Source organism: Sinohyriopsis cumingii, chromosome 12 (assembly GCF_028554795.1).
Source record: "Sinohyriopsis cumingii isolate HCF-2022 chromosome 12, ASM2855479v2, whole genome shotgun sequence".
In the NCBI taxonomy this organism is placed as follows: domain Eukaryota; kingdom Metazoa; phylum Mollusca; class Bivalvia; order Unionida; family Unionidae; genus Sinohyriopsis; species Sinohyriopsis cumingii.
In genome coordinates, this window is record NC_142972.1 from 93,782,954 (window position 1) to 93,805,964 (window position 23,011).

The following is a 23,011-nucleotide window of genomic DNA, read 5'->3' on the forward strand; positions in this document are numbered from 1 at the left end:
TTATTACAAGAACTGTATCCATTCAATTTGGGACGACAAGTGGTGTGTGTCTTAGTGACTTGTTTTTTGGGATTTCGTTTACCAGCCGATTCTTTGTGGACTCTTTACGATCAGTACTTACCACCTCCATGGCCTTAAATGGTCACGAAAAACTCCTTTTGCTCAAAGCCTTGCGTTTTCATCTGGATACTTCTCGACCTCTACGGGAAAAAAAGATTCGTCAACTTTTAGCTACCCAAGACGTGTATGACGATGTGTGTGTAGCTTGTGACTTACATCCCCATTGGACAGATGTCCGTGCCTGGAAAGAATGGGATTTTGAGGCTTGGACCCAAGAAGTGGCCCAGTATGCACGAGAGTTGTTCAAGGAAAAAAGTTACTTTTCAACCCGTGTTAGTGACGGTGCCAGAAGAACCCGTCACCCAGGACAGGACTGTCGTGGACAGACCTGAAAGACCCTTTCGGGAGGACACTTGTGTGACCTTACCCCCTGTTGAACTGGTTAGAACATTACCCAAAACATGTTGTACAGACACTTGTGTTTATTCCACGTTCATCGTTATCATGTGCCTTTTATCCTTGTACTTAAGCCTTTGGCTTTTATGTATTTTTTTCTTTCGTATTCATGTTTGAAAAAAAACATTCAATAAACGTGTTCTGAAAAAGTATATAAACTCTTGTCTTGTTTGTTTTCGTGTCACAAGTGACATTTCTCACACCATGGCTACCTCTGCTGTCTCTGCTCCCTCTATCTCTACTGTCAAAGTCATCGACGAACACTTAGATCGTGCCAGTTGGGAGGCTTTGTATCTTCGCCATCCCTTTAACATGCTCATTGCTGGACCTAGCGGTTCAGGCAAAACCGAATTCGTCAAACGTTTGATCGAACATAAACATCATTTGATCGATCGGCCCCCTCAACGGATCGTGTGGTGTTACAAAGAGTGGCAATCGGCGTACAGCCTCTTGCGAGAAAGTCAAGGCGATTCCATCGTGTTTGTGGAAGGCATTCCTAAAGAAGACGACGGCATCGTCTCTGACTCCCGTCAAACCCATTTGGTCATTTTCGACGACATGTTAGGAGAAGACGAAGAAGAAATTAAATTGTGGTTCACGCGCAAAGGGCATCACCGTAATGCCAGTGTCATTTACATCACCCAAAATTTGTTTCAACAAAGTAAAGCCCATCTCACCATCAGTCTCAATGCGCATTACGTGGTCTTGTTTAAAAGCCCTCGAGATAAATCGCAAGTGCAAGTCTTAGCCAAACAGTTAGGAACGCCTTGGCTGACTCAGGCGTACGACGATGCCACTCAAACGCCACACGCCTATTTACTCGTCGATTTGAAACCTACGACCCCCGAGGATTTGCGATTTCGTACCCACTTGTTTCACCACTGGTGCCAAGACGGAGGGCCTGTCCTGTACACGTCTCCGTCCTCGACTTCATTTCACTCCCCATAAAAAATCTATAAAAACCTCAGACCCTTTTTCGTCGGTCTCACACAGTGTGAACATGACGTCCCTTCAGTCACATCTTCCCGTCAAATTGATTCGTGCCTTGTATGGCATCAGTCGAGAAAAAAATCCACAAACACGAGCCCGTGTCTTAGAAGCTAGTCTCAAAGAAGTCTTACGATGGTTCACGGTGACGGCACGTCAATTACTCCAAGGAATCATTCAGATTCCTCATCAAACCCAACGCTTTTTCGATCGAAACAAAGTCGCTTTGGTCCAACTGGCCGATCCCCGCATCGACACTCAAACCAAAAAACAAATCATTTTGAAACCTGGAGGGAGCGGTACTCTAGGAGGGGTCATCATTCGCTCACTCTTAAGATGGGATCCTAATGCCCCCAAAGTTATCCCCAAGACAAGAGTCCAACGAAGCCCCAAGAAGAAAAAGAAAAAGACCAGGTCCCCAAGAAGAATAACTTCTCCAGTGGCAGGACCCTCCTCTTACCAGACACCACCACCCCGGAAAAAGAAAAGAAGCCCCCAGAAAAAGAAACAGAGAAAAAGTCCCCAGAAAAAGAAAAGTCCACAGAAGAAAACTAGTCGCAAGAGAGGCACTTCGGCCAGGACGCAACCTTACACTCGCAAACCACGACCTGCCACGGCAGTGACTGCGTCTCCGGCATCCTCACGTTCATCCACTTCTCCGTTGATGACACCCAGAACTGAAGAGTACTTGGAGACGTTGATCACACCAAGAACATCTCCGTTGATGACCCCCAAAAGAACTTCCCCAGTGGCAGGACCCTCCAATTTAGTGGCAGTGGCTGCTGCTCACAAAGTACCTTCTCCCAAAATCAAAGTCCAAGAAAGATCGGGCATGTTACAAAGTTTACTGGATTTGTCCAAGCAAGAACTGGCTCGATTTAGTCCGTTGCGTACCCCTGCACGACGTGTCATGCCTGTCCTCAAACTGATAAAACGTAAAGACAATCAGTGGCGACGCGTTCCAGTATAAAAAGAGCCTGTGACCAAGTCGGGGTATCAGTGAACTTGTAAAAAAGATGTCACCTCCAAGAAGCCACAAAAGAAAGAGACAAAGGCAGACGCGTCATCCGACAAAGCGCTTAGCCAAGCATCGACATTACCCTAAGAAAAGACACAGTCGTTCCAAGAAAAAGAGGCGTCAACAAAGGGGAGGATTCCTTGGTGATTTTGGGAAAAACATTGTCACCTTTATGACAAAGCGATAGTCCCAAAAAAAGATAAAAGGGTGTGCGTTAAGTCATCGACGTTAGTGTCTGTTCGGTGAATGTCCCGGAACCACAAGCAAAAAATGTCACCCTCCAGAAAACCCCAAGGAAAGAAAAGGAAAGGACTGCCACCACGTTTAGCTAAACATGGGGACCTGTTATCTGTCCTGTCCAAAGCTTCTTCACCCCTACGAAAAAAACTCATTCAAACGGCCTCCAAAGAGGTCATCGATACCGTGTGCGAATGTTGTTTGAACGTTTTGAAAGGCACGATCCCTTTGTCCAAACACCAGAAACAATGCTTAGGCAAACATCGTCACGTTCTTCGCCAAATGGTTCAAAAGAAAATTCCCATTCGTCAAAAAAAGAAAATGTTAGTGCAACGTGGAGGCATTTTGCCTCTCTTGTTAGGCCCCATACTGAAAGGAGTCTTGGGAACCATGTTGGGAGGACTGGTGGGAGCAAGATAAAAAGGCCTTCGGAAGTCCCAAGATCTCAGAATCGACCCCTGACAACCCCATGGAAGGACGAAAACTAGCTTTAGTGCCTTACAAACGATGGATGGAATACCATCGGTGGCAAGAACAACGCACCCCGCATTTACCTCCCAATCCCCATTTGAGCGAGATGTCCCAGTTACAACACGAATTGCAATCCTTGATGGATCGCCAAGATTTGTCCGAAACAGAAAAATCGCAAAAGTACGGTCAACTCTTGCAACGACTGCAACTCTTTCACCAGAAAGCTTTAGACGAAACAGCTCTACCCACTTTGAAAGATTTTAAGACCTTGATGAAAAGTCCAGCACCATCACCAGTACCAGTACCAGTACCGGTACCAGTGGTCAAGACAGAAAAAGGAAAAGAAGAAGAAGAAGAAGGGTTTCAAACTCCACCAGAAAAAGTACGCAAGTTAACAACACCACCTACCTCCAGAATTGGATGGATTAAAAAGATGATGGCCACCCCTTCTTCCTCACAAGAGAAAAAGAAAGTGAAGACAGAAGTGAAACAAGAACCGATATCCCCTGCTCAGACATCCTCCTCTTCGACACCTATTGCCGGTCGCACACGCAAAGCCTTGCAATCCAAGAAAATACCCCAAGAGAAAAAGAGTAGCCTCTTCCAAGAGTGGGTGCCTTATTAAGACACCAATCAACACAAAAAAATGGAAAAAGTCTTAGCTAGCATTTACTACGATCCCTCGCATCCTGCAGGTTACGCAGGAGTTCAAAAATTGTATCGTGCTGCCAAAACGCGACTGAAAAGTCTCCGTTTACCTCAAGTGCAACGATGGTTACAAGAACAAGCTACCTACACTTTACACAAACCCATTCGACGCAAGTTTACCAGAAGTCGCACCCGAGTGGAAGGCATCGATCATCAATGGCAAGCCGATTTAGCCGATGTCTCTCATTTGGCCAGCTACAATCGTGGCTACAAATATTTGTTCTGTGTCATCGACGTCTTTTCCAAATTTGCTTGGGTCGTGCCCTTGACTTCCAAATCGAGCAGCGAGTTAGTGCGAGCCCTGCAACGGGTGTTGAAACAAAGCGGTCGTCACCCTCTTCGATGGCAAACGGACAAAGGCACCGAATTTCTGAACCAAGCTTTCCAAAAAGAATTAAAGAAACGTGACATTCATTTTTTTACCACCGAGAATCCCGAAACCAAAGCCAGCATCGTGGAACGTTTTCAACGCACTTTGAAAGAACGCATGTGGAAATATTTTACGCATCACCACACTCTGAAGTACATCGACATCTTACCGCATCTGGTGCAAGCGTACAACCAATCTTACCATCGAAGCATCGGACGTGCCCCGCAAGACGTGACTCCCGACAACGAAGTGCTGGTGTTCGAGCGTCTGTTCGGTACGTCCCCGACGAGGGCTGTCCCCAAGAAAAGTGGAGAGTTGACCGTAGGAGATTGGGTGCGCATTGGCAAAACCAAACGCACTTTCGACAAAGGTTACTTACCTAACTGGACGACCGAATTGTTTCGCGTCACTGGACGAGTGCATGGCCGTCATCCTGCCGTCTATAAATTGGAAGACATGAACGGAGAAGTGCTCAAAGGAACGTTTTATTTGCCCGAGTTACAACGTGTCACCAAAAAAGAAGACGACGTGTACGACATCGAAAGCATTCTCGAACGCAGAACCCGTAAAGTGGGCAAACGACGTGTCAAAGAAGTCAAAGTACGTTGGAAAGGATATCCACCCAGTTTCGATTCTTGGATCGACGCTTCGCAAGTCATCGACTATAAAAAGAAGTGACCATCATGCCCTTTCACACATCAGACGCAGCTACGTCGACCACTCCTCCTTCCCCTAGTTCTTCTGTGCAAGATTTACAAAAACAACCCTTGTGGGTGTGGTGTGGAGAACGTGTGCCTAAAACGCAAATCGTCTTTTTCTGCCAAATCTTCGTGGTGTATTGTGTCATCGGGGCAGCCATCGCCAATTTGAGTTTGCAACAAGGAGACAAACAATTGTGGACCATTTTATTGAGCAGTTGCATCGGTTACCTGCTTCCCAATCCCTCCCTGAAATTCTCCTCGAACGGGAACGTTGTGTCCAGTGCCAGTGCCAGTCACCACTCCAACAACAACCAGAACCCCATTTTGGGTGGAGACACGCCTCTGACGTCCAGTAATATTCCCTCGGACAGCCACAGAACTCTGGAATTATGAGTCACGAAAACCAATTTTACTTGACCTTACCCAGTGACAGTTCCATGGAGGTGTTTCCCAATAACACGTTGTGCTGTTACACGGCCAAATTACCTCAAGCCATCCCCTTAGATCACGAAGCCCATTGGGAAGTGGCTTTAGTAGAAATGATTCACCCGACCCAAGTCCTCAATGTCCTTCCCAATCAAAATAAATTTGATGTGGAAGTTCATGACGAGCAAATGCAACAGTGGATGGATACCCATAGCAAATATGACAAGAAAACCCGTACACCAAATTCAAAGTGGACCACCTATCACTTGTTCATTCCCCCAGGCTATTATTTTAGTGGTCAACATTTGGTCAACACCATAGCCACCAGGTTTAATAGTGTGTTTCTGAAAGCTTTGGAAAGTGTCAAAAAAAGTGTCACCCTGGAGTACCACAAAACAGCTCGTCGCTTCCTGATGAAATTTCCTGAGGGGCCCAAAATCATGTCTTTCTTAATTTGTCATGAATTGTTTGACATGTTGGGCGGTGACATGGAGCTAAGGAAGAAAGTAGAACAAGAAAAAGGTGAATTACCAGTCATTTCTGACAACGATTCTTTTGCCAAGTATTTTCGTACCCCGGTAGAACTGAACCAAGGACTGAATTTGATGTTCGTGTACTCCGATGTGGTGGAGTATAACGTGGTGGGACACACCTCCGTACCGTTACTGCGTGTCATTCCTTTCAAAGTGGATTCTGCCGCAAACGCTGACGAGGAAGGTGGAAACACTTACCACGTCCACCGCGAATTTGTCCATCCTCACTATTTACCCGTCAGCAAGTCGTATTTGGACACAGTCAACATTACTATAAAAGGAGATTTGGGACAAAATATTCCATTCACCAAAGGAAAAGTCACGGTGAAACTCCATTTTCGAAAACGGTTCTCTCACGACTCGTAAGTAAGTCATGTATCCAGTGTACCGAGGGGTTGCTCGACAGCGAGGACACGGTTTAGGAGACATGTTAAAATCGGCCTTTCGTTCGGTGGCCCCAGTGTTGAAACCGATGGTGACACGCGGATTGCACGCTTTGAAAGATGCGGCACTGACGCAAGGCAAAGAATTTCTCCAAAATGTCATCATCGACAAACAAAACCCTAAAGAAGCCTTCATGAGGGCAGGCAAAAATGTCTTGCTGCAAACGGGTAAAGACATTTTGGGCCGACGAGACACACCTATAAATGCCCTGCACGCTACCGAGTCAGGCATTCAGCAAGGACAAGGCAGAAAGAGACGACGCAGAAAACACCCTTTCACCAGACTTCAAGCGAAAAAGGCCAAGAAAAGAAGAACCGTTCGAGACTTAGACGTTTTCGATTATTGAAACATAGAAAAAATGATGCACCGAGAGTCTTGCGCCTGTTCCAAGACGGAACTGGATCTGTTTGCCATGCCCCCCACCATGATGACGATGCAAGAATCCCAGTGGGTGGAATTTCACCCCGTCTCCTCATTGACAGCCTCAGCTCCCATCGAGTTTGAAATCAAAGGACAGCCCGAAGATTACATCGATCTGAATAGCAGTTACTTGTACTTGAAAGTCAAAGTTGTCGATGAGGACAATTCGACCCTAGATGGCGATGAGGTAATAGCTCCCGTCAACAATTTCATGCATTCCTTGTTTAGCGGAGTGGACTTGTACTTGAACAACAAACTGGTCAGCAGCAGCATGGATACTTACCCTTATCGAGCGTACCTGGAAAATCTCTTGACGTACGGAATAGATGCCAAGAACACTCATCTCAATGCCTGTGTGATATGGGAAGCTGACGAAGCAGGCCAGTTTGAAAGATTCGAAATTGATGCAAGCAAAACACCAAACAATGCGGGATTTATAGAACGAAGAGACAAAATCAAAAACGGACAAAGTTTAGAACTGATGGATCGTTTACATCTGGACATGTGGTTGCAAGAGAAATATTTGCTAAACGGGGTGAATGTTCGCCTGAGACTGAATCGTAGCAGTGCCGCTTTCCATTTGATAGGTACTACTGTTTGCAAAACTGTCATCGAGGAAGCCAGACTCTACGTACGCCGTGTGGAAGTGTTACCTAAAGTGGGTAACGACATCAGTCAGACGTTGAGCAGAACGACAGCCAAGTATCCCATACGACGCGTGGAAGTGAAAACCTTCACCATTCCCAAGGGACAACGATCCATGATCGAAGATCATCTGTTCCAAGGACAGCTACCCAAGCGTTTGATCGTTGGTATCGTCGAAAATGAAGCCTTCAACGGAGCTTCGGCTAAAAATCCTTTCCACTTTCAACACTTTGGCGTGTCCAAGATCGAAGTCAGTCGCGATGGCAAGACCTTGTGTACCCGACCCTTTGAGCCTGACTTTGAGAAGAAGAATTACTTGAGATCGTACTTGTCCCTGTACGAAGCCACGGGTCAGTTAGGAACCAACACCAGTCACGGTATTACGTACGAGGATTATGACGGAGGCTATGCTTTGTGGGCTTTCGATTTCACTCCTGACCAAGGCAGCGACGAGGGACATTTCCACCCTATAAAATCTGGCCAGATTCGTGTGGAAATTCAGTTTGCAAACCGAGACCCTGATGTAACGGTGAACGTCATCCTGTATGCAGAATTCGATAATACCATAGAAATCAACAGTTTGAGAGAAGTCATCCTAGATTACTAGAAAGCCATGGAAGACTGTTGTCCCTCTTTACCTAGTGAAGAAACTTTGGAGATGGAATGTAAGGAGACCGTGGAAGGAGAAGAAGATATCATGATGAAGTCGAGATGGCCAGAACAAGAAGCCCATTTAGTCTCCTGTTTTGCCAAACACTTGGTCGACAAAATAACAGAATTGATCAAGAAAAATTGCTATGGATGTCAAAACGATCATCCCAGTCAAAATCAACACGATAAATGCCTGATGTTGAGTCAAGAAGAAAAATTGGACGAGTATCTGGACGAAGCTTGGAGTCTCATCTCGAACAAAGACGTGTTGCACCAGTGGTATAAAGACTTGCGTGAACATTCTTGTCCACCATTAACCACTCAAGAGATCCATCGTATCGAAGCTCTCCTGAATCAGAGTGAGGAAACAGAACGAATAACCGTTTATTCGTCAGACATTTTCAAGCAAAAAGTCAGGATCGAATTGACGACTTATTATTACCTGTGGTGAAGAAAAAAACACAAATCAATGGATACCTGGGAACTTTATTACCTTTTGAACCACAGTTCGTATACAGCTTCTTGGAATCCTGTCGTCTGTGCTAAAGATGAACTCCCTCATCGCAAACCTAAAGACCATCAAGCTTACGTGATCAACACGGACGACAGTCATCTCCCAGGAACCCACTGGGTAGCCGTCTACTTTCCTCAAGAAGGATGTGTGGAATATTTCGATTCGTACGGATTGCCCCCTTTGGAAGACGATATCATCGACTTTATGAGAAGAAATGCTCAAACCACCCGATTCAATAATGTGAAATTACAAGGCACAGATTCCTTGGTGTGTGGACAGTAGTGTGTGTATTTTCTGCATCATCGCAGCCGTGGCTATTCCTTAGAACATTTAGTGACTCATTTTGATCCTCGTTCTTCTGCTAGAAACGATGTGAAAGTAGATCGATGGTTTTGTGACCATTATGCTTATCTTTTGTCTCAAGCTAGGAAACGTAGTGTCCATCAATGGCCTAATGATTTCCAACAGTGGAAATCACAATTTCATTCACAACGTTGTCAGCCTTGTTTAAAGTAGATTGTATTTGAAGAAAAAAATGTTTGTGATTTCAAAAAAATTGTTTGATGTTATAGTGTTGGATTAGTGTTAAAAATGTTAGAGTTGTTGTTTAGTGTTAAGTGATTTTTGAATAAAAAATGTTGTGTTTTGAAAAAATGCTTTTGTCTTTTGTTTAGCTATAAGAATGTTGAATTGATGCTCTTTCATTTCTTACTATCCCTCTCATGACAATCACTGAACGTTGCGAATCGAAAACCGTGTGGGGGATGTTTTCCTTCACGTCCGCGCTTTCACTATAAGAACCGGGGTTGTTTCCAGTCAAACCATCCATTGTCGACTCATCCTCCTACGAAGATGTGCTCCAAACTAGCTAAGCTCAACGAAGCCTGCGTGAATTTGCATAGGGTCAGACACAGTCTGATACCGAAGCCAGAAGAAATAGAGAATGTGAGAATGTTAAAAATCACTGAAGACCTGATAGAAGAGCTCTTCAGAGAAGAAGTGAACAGGGAGAAAGAAGAATGGACAGAGAAGTACAGACTTCAAAAACAGCAGCAACAGCAACAACAACAGCAGCAGCAGCAACCTGAACCTGACAGAGGCTTTGTCGATTGCCGTATCGACACCAAAGAGTTCTTCTTCTCTTTCCGAAGAAGCAGACCTATTGCCAGAAAGTCTATAATCAGAGGACATCGCATTCTTAGAAACTAAAAAAAGAATGCCATAGCAAAACAAAAAACAGCCCTTTTCAGGGCTACCCAATACTCTAGAAAAGAAATAACGATCGATTTGCCAATGTGTGTAGGTAGAGTAGTGTGAAAATAAACACTAACTCTTTATGAATAGTGGAAGTGTATGTGTTGGTGTGTTAGTAAGTGCTCACGTAACTTGGTATGGATAGTAGATTAAAATGATATCTTTTCTTAGTGTTTGAGGTGTATATTTGGGGTTAGATTGGATTGCTTTGCGTATGTGGATGGTCTATTGAAGTGAGTTATAAAAAATTTTAGAATAGTGAGTGAGTGTTTCTTTTAGGTCCGCGCGTTGTTGTTGATTTTGGTCACGATCTAGGTAAGATCAATTTTATGTTTTTTAGGGGGTTGTTTTCCATCACGTCCGCGCTTTCACTATAAATTGAAACTCGTTCGGCAGTCCAGCTACCCTTGTTGATTGATCAACAGTAAAAAATGAGCAACAGACTGACTAAATTGATGGAACTTCAGATGCATCTGGAGTATGCCAGATGCCTCCTGAACGAGCTGGCTGCAGAGGCCCTTGTGGAAGAAGCCAGGATAAAACAAGAGGAAGAAGAAAGAAAACTGAAAGAAGAGGAAGAAAAAAAGAGAGGAATAAGGTCTCACGTGTTGATGATAGAGAAATGTGAGGTGAAGCCCTGGGTGATGGAACCTCCACAGGTAATGACTGCACCACAGTTACAACCACAACAAGAGGTAAGGAGACCAATTGTTCATCCTCGAATGAGGAATAGAAGAGAAAGAAGACAAAGGGAAGAAGAAGTGTTCACTATTCCGCAAACGGAGGAGTGGGATAGTGAAGCCACTCACCCCCCGTCAGCTCTTCCAACAACTTCAGTCAATTGGACCAATGACTGGAGTAGGCGTTGTGTCTGTGGTGCCAGACCCGGAAGGTGCCACCATTAGCCAGGTGCCTCTGAAGTTCCAAAAACAGTCCTTTTAAGGGCTACCCCAATACTCTAGAAAAGAAATAACAATCGATTTGCCAATGTGTGTAGGTAGAGTAGTGTGATTATAAACACTAACTCTTTTTGAAAAAATGTGAGGGTATGTGTTAGTGTTTGTGTTTGTAAGAGATCAGGTATGTTTGTGTGAATAGTAGATTATGGGTTTCTTAGCGTGTGTGAAGAGTATAGTTGGGGTTATATTATATGAAATGAAAAAGTAGGGGATGTTTTCCTTCACGTCCGCGCGTTGTTAGGTCATGATCTAGGTAAGATCAATTTTAAGTTTTTAGGGGATGTTTTCCATCACGTACGCGCTTTCAGTATAAAACTAACAGTGTTGGCCATTGGAACCCATTCTACGGAATAAGCAAACAAGAAGATGCCAACAGCTTCAGCTTTATACAATGATCTTATGGGAAGTTGGTATTGGATGGTGGATGGATTGAGTGTAGTAGAAAGGGTTGAACAGGAATGGAGGTATGCAGTGACAAAAGACTTCGTCTCAAGACAAGTAACCAGCCTCCACTTATCCGTAAATATTGTAAAAGAAATGATAGAGGATGAGGAGAAGAGAATCAGAGGTTTAATTAACCCACCGTATGTCAAAGTGGGTAAGTTAAAAGAAGCGATAGATCATGTGACGAGTGCAAGGTTCTTTCTAGAAGACATTGTAGAATGGACAGATTGGTGTTTGGCGAAATGGGGGTTAGAAAAACTTAAGAAAGCTGAAGAACTAATGAGGAATGTGCTGACCAAAGAGGTCAAGAAGATCAAAGAAAAGTGGTCCAATGAAAGAAAAGAAGAAGAAAATAGAAAAAAAAGGGATGAATTCGATAAACTGAACACAAACTGGATGAAAATCCAAGAGAAGTTCCGGGCCATGGGCCACCCGGACTGGCTGCCGGAAACAGAAAAGAAAAAGAAGAAAGGAATGATGGACAAAATAAGAGGATGGTGGAAGAAGTTAAGAAGTTAAAAGAAGAAGAAGAAAAACCCAAAGGCCCTTTTCAGGGCCAGCCATATTTCTCGAAAAGAGATAGTCTTTCCATTGCCTACCCCTTTTTCAAAAAAAAAAATCCCATGTTAATTTCCTTTGTCGCTATATGTTCCCACGATTTTTCTCCATGTTCAAATCCCCTTGTCGCTCAACAGTCCCACGATTTTTCTCCATGTTAAATTTCCCTTGTCGCTATATGTTCCCACGATTTTTCTCCATGTTAAATTTCCCTTGTCGCTATATGTTCCCACGATTTTTCTCCATGTTAAATTTCCATTGTCGCTATATGTTCCCAAGGGGTCCTGTAATGCTAATTCCCATTGTCGCTATCCTATCCCACATAACTACTTACAATTCTGCTAATGAATGAATATGATGAGAAATTATACTGTTACGCTGCATTAAAACTGAAACATAAAAAGCAGTTCATATCATATCTCAGGTGGCCAAAGACATGATATAGACAGTGTTAATAGTGATGATATGATATAAACAGTGGTAATAATGGTGCTCACTTTTTCACCTGTTTGTTTTACAATACATTGAAATATTTTATAACATTTTAAATACTTTATTTTTTCTTTCTTCATATTTAAGTTTCTTCCATATCTAAGATGAAATTGTCTTATTCATCGTTATTTTGTGTTAGTCTCATTCTCTTGTATGATAGTATGCACTCCTTCTTTTTATGGTATAGTTCAAAGCAAGGAGTAACACAAAGTAGCACATCACATTGTCAGCGTTGTATGTTAGTATGTATTCCTTCTTTGTATGGTATAGTTCAAAGCAAGGGGTAACACAAAGTAGCACATCACATTGTCTGCATTTGATGGTAGTAGTTCTCCCAGCTTGCCTTTTCTGCATCCTTTGGAGGCATTTATTTGCTTTTCTGCTGGACCACAAACTGCACACATTTTCTGATTATAATCCTAATTTTGATTTTTCATTGTGCATACAAAATGTTGACCCTCCAGCCTCATTATGACTTCTCAAGATGGTCTGATTCTTCCTCTTTTGATTTGTGCAACAAAACCAGCAGCTTCAACTAGTGTTGTTCCGATTATCGATTATAATCGATAATCAGTTGGTTGGGTGAACCAATTCGCTATTCGATTGTGAAACGCCATAATCGATTGCATGTTAAGGGAGATATCTGTGAAATGCTCGGCACAGACTAGTTCCCTCCCCTTGTTTGTTGCGAAGAAAACCGGGGATTCCGAACAAAAATTTTAAAACGCCGCTAAATATCCTACACGAGCCATGGATGAAAATGATCCCAAAACAATATATCCAAATCCTGGAGGAAAAGCTCGTTCTCGTGTCTGGACATATTTCGGATTTTACAAAGCACAGGAGGGTCCACCGACAAAGTAGATTTTAGATACGACGAAGGTCATATGCACACTCTGCCGAAAGGAATATGCAAACAAAGGTAGGTCCAGCTATTTTCATTGAAATCAACGAGGGGATACATTTGGTTCTTTATATATTTGGCAAACACATACTTCAATGCATACTGTAAAAAGGAACAGTATTCTAATTTTATTTTGGTGCTACATGAAAACAAAATTATCATGTGATACGCCTTACATTGTAGGACTGTGGAAACAGGTTGACATAAGCCTTCCGATCCACTACAGTAGAGCTGAATTATTTATTCCCTTCATAACTTCCAAATATAAAACCATACTTCATAGTTAGAAACTTTTTGGATAATTTGGAAACAAATATAGTCGTCAATGACGAATGCAATTATTAGGAGACTGAGCAGCCTAATATAAAATAAATGAGCTGCAATTGTGAAGTTACCAAACACACACACACACACACACACACACACACACACACATATATATATATGCTGGTCTACATAACGGACCATGCATCTGGTGAATGTCGTTTCGGAAAAACATTTCATGGCATTCCAATATTTAAAATTTTAAATCAACAGTTTTATTTTCGTTAAATCGTTTGTGTACTGTGTGCTTTCCTCTTATGGAGCATGTGTTGTTGTCGTTAAAACAGATTTCTTTTCATAATAAAGCTCCATGTAATGATTATGCTTGAAATGATCAGAAGATTATCCTGCTATTAGGCATATATGATGGAAAAGTTAATATCTGAGGTTTGCTACAGATGTTCCCAGAGACATGTCACTATTTAAAAACATAAAAAGAGCACATTTTAAAATGTTCCAGATTAAATTTAAAATATATGTGCAAGTTTAATATTAATTTAAATCCTCCTTTTCTTGTCTCATTTTATTATAATTTGATTCAATTGATTGCATATACTTGTGCATAAATTATTTGTTATTTGCTTTTATTTCAATATAAAAACATTTATTTCAAATACATTCCAGGCAATACGACAAATTTGGCCTTTCATCTTGATCATGACCATAAGGAAATGGGATCAACAAGAGGTGTTTATGTTCCCTCCCCACCCAAACAGACTAAGAGTGATGAACAATTTAAGAAGCCATCGGAGAGGATGTCAGCTACAAAGCAGAAAAAAATTGATGACGCACTCTTGAAACTCATTGTTGGCAAAGTTCTTCCGCTGATCTTCGTTGACCATAAATATTTTAGAAACTTTGTGACGCTTCTTAATCCAAGGTAAGTTTTGAATGATAACACTATAAATTATTAATATTTATTTAAATTGACAGTGAGAAAACAAAAAGGTGTTAATCCGTTTGATTCTAGACGTCAACACTATAAGGTGTTGAATTTTGAATTTTTATACCTAAATTAAGCAATGTTTCTTTAGATATAATGCTGTCCTGTCTAATTAAACATTAAATAAATTCATTGTTTTCACATATTTAGACACAAGGAATATTCCAAATACATGTATGCCCTGTCTTGTTTGACTACCTTGACTAAATGTTTCAAACTTTACATTTTCAGGTATGAAATTCCAGGTCGTAAATCAGTGTCCTCCAAACTAGCTGAGAAGAAAGACCAGGTTGAGAAAAAAGTGAAAGAGGAACTACATGATGTTCTTGATGTAGCTGTTACTCGTGATGCATGGACTTCATTAAATACAGAAAGTTATAGATAGTACAGTGACTGCACATTTTATTTCCAAAGATTGGGAATTGAAAAGTGTTGTGTTAGAAACACGAAAAGTTGAAGGCAGTCACACTGGGGAAAACATAAAATAAAGCATGTTGGCCACTAAGAGGTGATGGAGTCTTCCAAGACCAACCGGAGTCACAGATAATGCAGCCAATGAGATAAAGGCTTTTGATTTACTTTAGTGGACTTGATTTGGCTGTTATGGTCACAGAATCAACCTTATTGTGAAAAAAGCTTTAGCTATACCAGAACTGTCACGAATCATTGCAAAGGGGCGCAAACTTGTGACCTTTTTCCATCAAAGCATGAGCATAAATGATTTGCTAATGAATAAAAGCAGCAGTTACTACTTGACGTAGGTGCTAGAGGACACAAGCTCAAGATGGATGTTCCAACTAGATGGAATAGCACTCATGACATGCTTGAATGACTGCTTGAGCAGACACCTGCTATTATGGCTATTATCAGTGACCCAAACATCAGCAAGTCAGCAGCTGCAAGATTGAAAAATTATGTCTACACATTTGACGAACAAGCATTGGTTGAAAAACTTGTGGAAGTTCTCTCACCATTCCTGAATGTAACAAATAGTGGTTGTGGAGACAAATCACCAACCCTTCATAAAGTTATCTCAATACTTCTTAAACTTACGAAGTGTCTAGAAACGAATGTTAATGATCTACCTCCAATTGCCAAACTTAAAGATACAATGAGACAAGAACTTGACAATAGAACACAGAACAAAGATCTAGCTCTGTTGGTCTGTTTATTCAATCATACCTATGAAGGATCTTGAGTTTCTACCTGACAGTGAGCGAGCATTTGGACATGCTCTGCTTTTGAAGGTTGCTCTTGATATGGCTGATGACAAAGTGAATGTCAAAGTGGAGCCAGGGACTAGTGATGAACAGCCTTCAGACACATTGCCACCTCTACCAATAGTACCATCACTACTAATTGTCAGAGATGACAACGATAAACTGTGGTTACACCTAGTCCACCAAACAAGAAAGCAAAGGTCAATGTTGACATGGATGATTGGTTGCAATTGCCTTGGTGAAAGTTAACAGCCAATAACAGATGTCATCCACCAGGAGGTTTCCAGATATCTAAGCTGCTGCTCCATCTGATACCAATCTCACAATGTTACAGTGGTGGAAACAAAACTGCCAGTTCTATCCCCATCTTAGCTTACTAGCTGAGAAGTACCTAAGTATTCCGGTGTTGGTGGTGTTGTAGGGTTTAACGCCATTTGTCAGCACACGATAGGCTATATATGGCGGCCAATATAAGTGGTGGAGGAAGAACCCGGAAAAAACACGGAAAGAACCACCGACCCACGAGAAGCTACTGGCAAGCTTTCTCACATACCCACATTGGCCGAATCCGAGACTCGAACCCACGCAGACAGAGGTGAGATGGCAGTGATCCATAACGGAGAGCGCTTTAGACCACTCGGCCACTCGGGGCCCCAAGTATTCCGGCATCATCTGTATCCAGTGAGAGTGTATTTAGTCTGGCTGGACATCTTGTCAGCAAGAAATGGGCTCGTTTAAGTTGTGACAATGTGGACCTGATAATATTCTTAAACAAAAATATTAACTATTGGTAGTGTCAGTGTAACAAAAACAAGAATAAGCAGTATTCTGAAAAATGATTTGTGTGTTCAGTATCACTCAAACATTTGATTTATATTGTATTGTACCTTCTGTTTAACTTGTGATATGGATAACATTTTGATGTAGTCTTAAGAAATCTAGTCTTAAATTGTTTAAATCATTATGTGACTTTGCTCTTAAACTGTCAAGTTAATAAATGTAAACATTGTTTGGTGTTTTGTTTCAGCTTAAATGTAAAATGTGAATGATTGATTCATTGTTAGTGCAATTATCAGTATTCTGAAAAATGACATGATCTGTACTAGTCAAACCTTTGATTTTGTTTAATGTGGATAACATTTTAGTCAAGTTTTAAGAATTTTAGCTTTAGATGTTCTTTCTTTACATAATTACATGATTTTGCTGATAAATTGTTCAGTTAATAAATTTGAAAGTTTTGTAATTGGTGTTCTTTTTTTGTTTAAATCTAAACTGCTTTGATTGTATTATTAGTAAATAATGATAAGCAAGAGAAGCACGTCCTTCTGTACTTTAAACCATAGACAAATCACATATGAATAAAAGTGTTCTGGGGGATTGCAACAGTCCTTCAGTTGCATAAAACTGATAAGCCAAAGAAATTTGCTTTTGTAGAACAAAAATAACACAATGCAATAAAAAAGTAATATTTGTATGAGGTAGTATATATATAAAAGAGATTACTCCTGTACATTTATTAACATTTTACACTTTTGAACAAAGATATAACTCTGTAAGAAACAAAAATTAAAATTTACTTGTAGTAACCGACCGATTATAATCGATTATCAGTAAGTTGTGTGCAACCGATGATCGATTATGAACTTCTAACCGATTCCCATCGCTAGTTTCAACAATCTGAGATATTAAATTTTATCTAAAGACACAATGATGCAATTTTACATGTGGAGGCGATATTTTATGTAGTATGTAAGAATTTAAAACTGTTAAATTGAGCATATGAAAGAAAACTTTCTTCCATCACTTGAGTGTTCTCAAATTGAAGCATTGATGCAGTACAATTTGATCTTATCTATCTACACACACACCCTATGTATTTATCATAAAGCTTGACTATATCTGGCCGTTCAATAGCTAGGCCAGTCTTCGGGTCACTTTTGCCAGTCTGAACATTCTGTACTGTCCCTGTTATACCAAGGAGAATGACTTCTTTTTATCATTGTATTTCATGGCTGCTAACGGACCAGTGTGCATTGTGTAAGTCTCTTATCGAACTGTAAGTTTCTTTAATAACTTATAGAATCCCTTGTCTAGTGCTTTGAACAGTACCAATGGCACTTGTTCATAATTCCCATAGGTCTAGGGACAGTCTGGAAGATGAATATTAACTGTCCATAAAAACGTGAAACCCTGTCCCAAAAAGTTATTGTATATTATACTGTATTCTAATAATATCAAATAATTTGTAGATTAAAAAAGTAAAATTGAAAATGTTATGATTGGGTTCCTTACAATATCACACTTTGATACCATACATTTGTAGTCTTAATTTTATGGATCTTTAAGGTATATATACTTGTCTGAGTATGTTAATGCCTTCAAGTAATAACATTGTGTAGAATATTTGTTTCTACTAAATACACCCTGTATACAAAAATAAAGAGCACCATTGTGACCATTTGCTGAATTCATAATGTACTATTACAATATATGCATAATATTATTAAAATGTATGTATATTATTAATGAAATATATGCATATTATTATTTAAATGTATGCGCATTATTATCTAAATGTATGCATATTGTTATCTGAATGTATGCATATTATTATTGAAATATATGCATATTATTATTGAAAATGAATGCTTTGCTAGAATAAAGATATAAAATAGCATTCTATTATTTAAAATAACTTTAAAACGTTTAGTATTGGAGAAATTGACATGGTCCATAAATGTTGGAACATAACATAAGTTTCTGACTGGTTGTTGTACATTTCTTAGTGTAGGACTTACACAGGGCATTCAATTATCTCACAGAAATACTATGATAAAAGTAGAAGAAAATTTGTTGATAAATATGTTATAATTTTTCATTAATCACCAATAACTCTTTATACATTTCTTTTGTAAACATAATGTAAAGAAGCACATATAAAACCATTAAATGCATTGGGTCAGTTTACATACATTACATACATATAAGTCAGGCAGCTGCTTAATAAGCAGATACAATCTGTCATGTTCAGAGCAATACAACTTTACTTAGTTTACCATGAACATTCACTACACATTCCATCATAATGTATTATTGAACACAAAATAACCAGTCAGTAATGTGTATTGATCATTTGTAAATGTGACCATCAGGCGAATGCGTACTCGGGACTGAAAAGCTATGCATCATATATAGGGTTCATAATGGTGAAGCTAGAGCAAACGTTTGCAAGGAACTAAAACTTGTTGAGTCGTCACTTCGAGGCTGGCGTAATGATGAGCAGAAACTTCGGGATTCTGATACTCTTCTTGAGAAGCGCAATTTGTTTTATCGTCGGCAATGACACGTTCAAAGCAAATCGCAAGAAAATCAACTGGACAGATGATTTAAATCAGATACGTGCAAATCATATCACAGATGTTTCAAAATAAGAGTGAAGCATTATACAGATGAAAAAATTCACAAATTGAGAAGAAACAAATTAAATAAATAAAATGAAAATATCTTCGCAAGCACCAGACGCACGGTAAAAGATGGCGACACACCGAGCAAACAGAGGGATAAGAGAATTATAAAAATACTTCAACAGATGACGGATAGAAACAAATGATGCATCTTTCCCAGAATGTAAGTATAAAAAGGGAACCCAAGAGGTATACATGTAAAGATTATCGTGAGATAGAGTGAAGGGAGTAGCCTCAGTGATGATAGGGGCAAAACCAATACTATCTTATGGATAATTTCAGATTGCCGGAGATAAATCTTTAATCTAAGAACCTACGCTAATTCTGCTTAAAATAAAAAAGCAAACTGGAGAGCTACACCTGTTTGACATTCCATTAGGAATACCTTTGGAGGCTACATTCAAAAGATTTGAGGAGAAATTGAAGATAAAAGTTATGTCATCACGACTGGAAACAATCCTCTCAACATCCATATACAAGGGCACACAAATTCTGGAACTGGAAAAAAGTAAATTAATGGAAGTAAAAGAGCTTTCTTGCTATATGGCTTTTTGACCAAATCGTGGTACAGATGGTTCATCTATCAAAGAAAGTGCAGCAGATGTCATCAGACTGGACATACAACACACAAATGCCCCCAAAATCAAGAGAAAACAGCAAAGATAAATGAACAGGGGATATAAAGACAACAAGTATCCGTAAACGAACAAATAGAGGAAAGTCAACCAACAATTCAGCAGCAGCAACAACAACAACAACAAAGCCAGCACCGAGAGGAACAAACCCAAACGGAACAGACGGTACAAAACCAACAACAGCAAGAAAATCAAGCTTCAAACACAAGGCAAAGAATACAACAGCGTCAACAAAGACAACACGAAGAGCAAATAAAAGAACAATCCCCAACAACGGACGCTACAACAAGTAGAACGGCAAAAGGAACAATCCAAAGAAAATCCAAAGACAACACAAGGACAAGAACAACAAACAACAGTAAAACTGCAAAATTGCCAATATCCAAAACAACAATGTCAACAGCATCAGCAACAAAGACAAGAAGAAGCTTTACAAGCTAAATCATCAACAGTTATCGCAGAACAAATTCAATTAGCACTAAAAAATCAGATACCCAAGACCTCAAACTTGACACCATTTATAGAAACCCCACATCAAAGAAGAGAACGAGACATAATTAGAAGGAAAGAAAAAAGAAGGCAGAGAGAAGAAGAAGAACAAAGGATGGCAGAAAAAGCCCTTTTAGCTATGGATGAATGTTTAGATTAAACTTAAAATTAAACATAAAAAGATATATATATATATATATATATATATATATATATATATATATATATATATATATATATATATATATACATAAAGTATACCAAATACCAAAAAAAACCCACATAAATATAGCAAACACTTACAATTAGAACAGGAGGGCCTGCCTACCTGGTCGGCAAAGATCAAAATTGTAACGAGCACCCTCCGTAACCCATCCCCCCAAAAAAGAACGGGATTACTCATATGATGTTGATTCCGATGATGAGATCAAACGACAACGATCACGGACTGCACGATATACCAAATTAGATGATGTGTAGACATGGTTCACACAGCAACGTGGACAAGGTGTTCCCATCTCTGTAACAATTCTGAAGGCGCAAACAGAGAAAATGGCAAAACATGTGGATAATGAATCTCATTTTAAGGCAAGCCAATGATGACATTTAGAGATTGCAGCGCAGACATAAAATTAAACGAAATTCGTTGTCGGGAGTGATACGCTCAGCGAATGCAGAAGCCGGATGTATTATCCAAATCATCTCAGAGAGATAGTCATATGTGAACAATACACAGAAGACTAAATCTTTTAAAATTGTAATACGGTGGCTGGAGACTCAAATTTTGACTATGTAAGGATCATACAATTGAGAAATCTACGGGATTTTGCTCGGCGGCATAGATTACAAGGAGTTAAAACAAAAATCAATAATTTTCTTAAAAATGTGAAGTTATATTTGTCAAGCGTGTCACAAACGGCAAGTATTATCGTGTTCAAATTTACATAGTTTTAAATATGTAGACCCATTAAATTCATGTTGGTAATGATTAACCCTTGTTTTGTTTTTTTCATTTTACTTCTAAGACAATCAGACATATATATATATCTTTCTATCTATTGTTCCCTCGTTCTTTCGTTCGTTTGATCGACAATGTTTCTAGAAAAGAGTGTCGATCTTGTGTATGAAAAAACCCGTCTAAGTTGGATCAAACAATAAAAATAGAATGTATCCAATTCAACACATACATTAGCGACATAGTACACAATATTTGAAGTGGTACACGTGTTAATGTTTTTGATGATCTCCTCAATATACTGTAATTTATCCTGAAATTAATGTTGCTCTATGAGGAAAAATTATACAAAGTTCTCCGTCTTGAACTGATATTTATTTACCGTTAATCTGAGCTCGATTATAAATTGAGTATTCAACATTATAACATGCCAACCCACCCACCTCACTTTTGCCGTTACGTTGATCCCTTTATTGGTTTGGTCTTTTTTATAGGTCCCTCAATAACTCGCGCCGCACTTATAGTGTGGTCGATGTTTTTAGACCCCGATATGCTCCAGTTAACAAGGAAGAGGTGTACTTAATAGATGACTTTAGTGGAAGATTTTCAAGCGAGATACACATATTTAACATTAAATATGTTCAGAGTAAATGGATGTCTCACCCTAGTGTCCCAAAACCTGTAAACTTGTAACTTAGGAAAGGTATCTACGTAGATTCTCGTGGGTCATGTATACTTCCCGGGGTTTCCCAGTGTTCTTGCTCCACCAGCTATACTGGCCACCATGATCTTGTGCTGAAAAATGGCGTTATAACTTACAGTAACAACAACATTCCAAAAGTGGAACACCTATTGTTTGTTCAACATAAATGTTCAGTAAAGTGCTTAGTCCAAGCTATTCCTAGATACATAAGCACTAATAATAAGTGTGAACTTGACCACAAAGGACACAAGGGTTTGCTGCACAAAATATGTGTCAAGAAGGAACATAACATACAATGATATACTGAGGACCCATTTGTTAATCAATCAGAGCGATTCTTAATTTTAATACACACATTACCTCGGAAAATCAAAAGGATATATTGTAATGCTACCACAATGGTGTTATATGATAATATGATTTAATTCAAAAGAAGCGCCAGCGGAGCAAGCACTGGCGGACCTTTTAAGTATGCATGTATTATGTATATCTGTGGAATCTACTGTCGCCACTGCTTGACAGTAATTGAATTATCTAGTTACACTGAATCTCTTGACCATTTTGATGCTATGTGTGGAATAAAATGACATACTTTCCATTGTAGAGTCGATCATATTTGCAGCAACTTTTGTGTTACTAATACGACACATACCCTTGAAAATGGACTTCAGCTGGTGTGATGTCTCCAACTGTTTTCCATCACACCGACTGTGCAGTGGAGTTTCCATCCATCAGCATATATGCAGTGTCGACGAGACCATTGTAGTCAGAGTCACGGCCGGGTGTGGAGAAAATTGCAAACTCTAGGCCATTAGAATTACAATGCAATATATATATATATATATATATATATATATATATATATATATATATATATATATATATATATATATATATATATATATATATATATATATATATATATATATATATATATATATAATAAAATACTGCCTTGCTTGGCGCTCAGCATTACGAAGTTAGTGTTAGGACTCGTTGTCCTGGTGTCAGTAAAATGTGACAGGG

The 23,011-nt window shown here is 39.7% G+C and overlaps 1 pseudogene across 1 annotated transcript; it reads left to right on the forward strand.

Moving 5' to 3' along the window:
* Positions 1-14,215: 14,215 nt before the first annotated feature.
* On the forward strand, positions 14,216-16,962 carry LOC149787002 (E3 SUMO-protein ligase ZBED1-like; annotated as a pseudogene). Its single transcript, XR_016425244.1, has 2 exons — positions 14,216-14,456; positions 14,751-16,962. The product of XR_016425244.1 is annotated as an E3 SUMO-protein ligase ZBED1-like (transcript).
* The last annotated feature ends 6,049 nt before the right edge of the window (positions 16,963-23,011 follow it).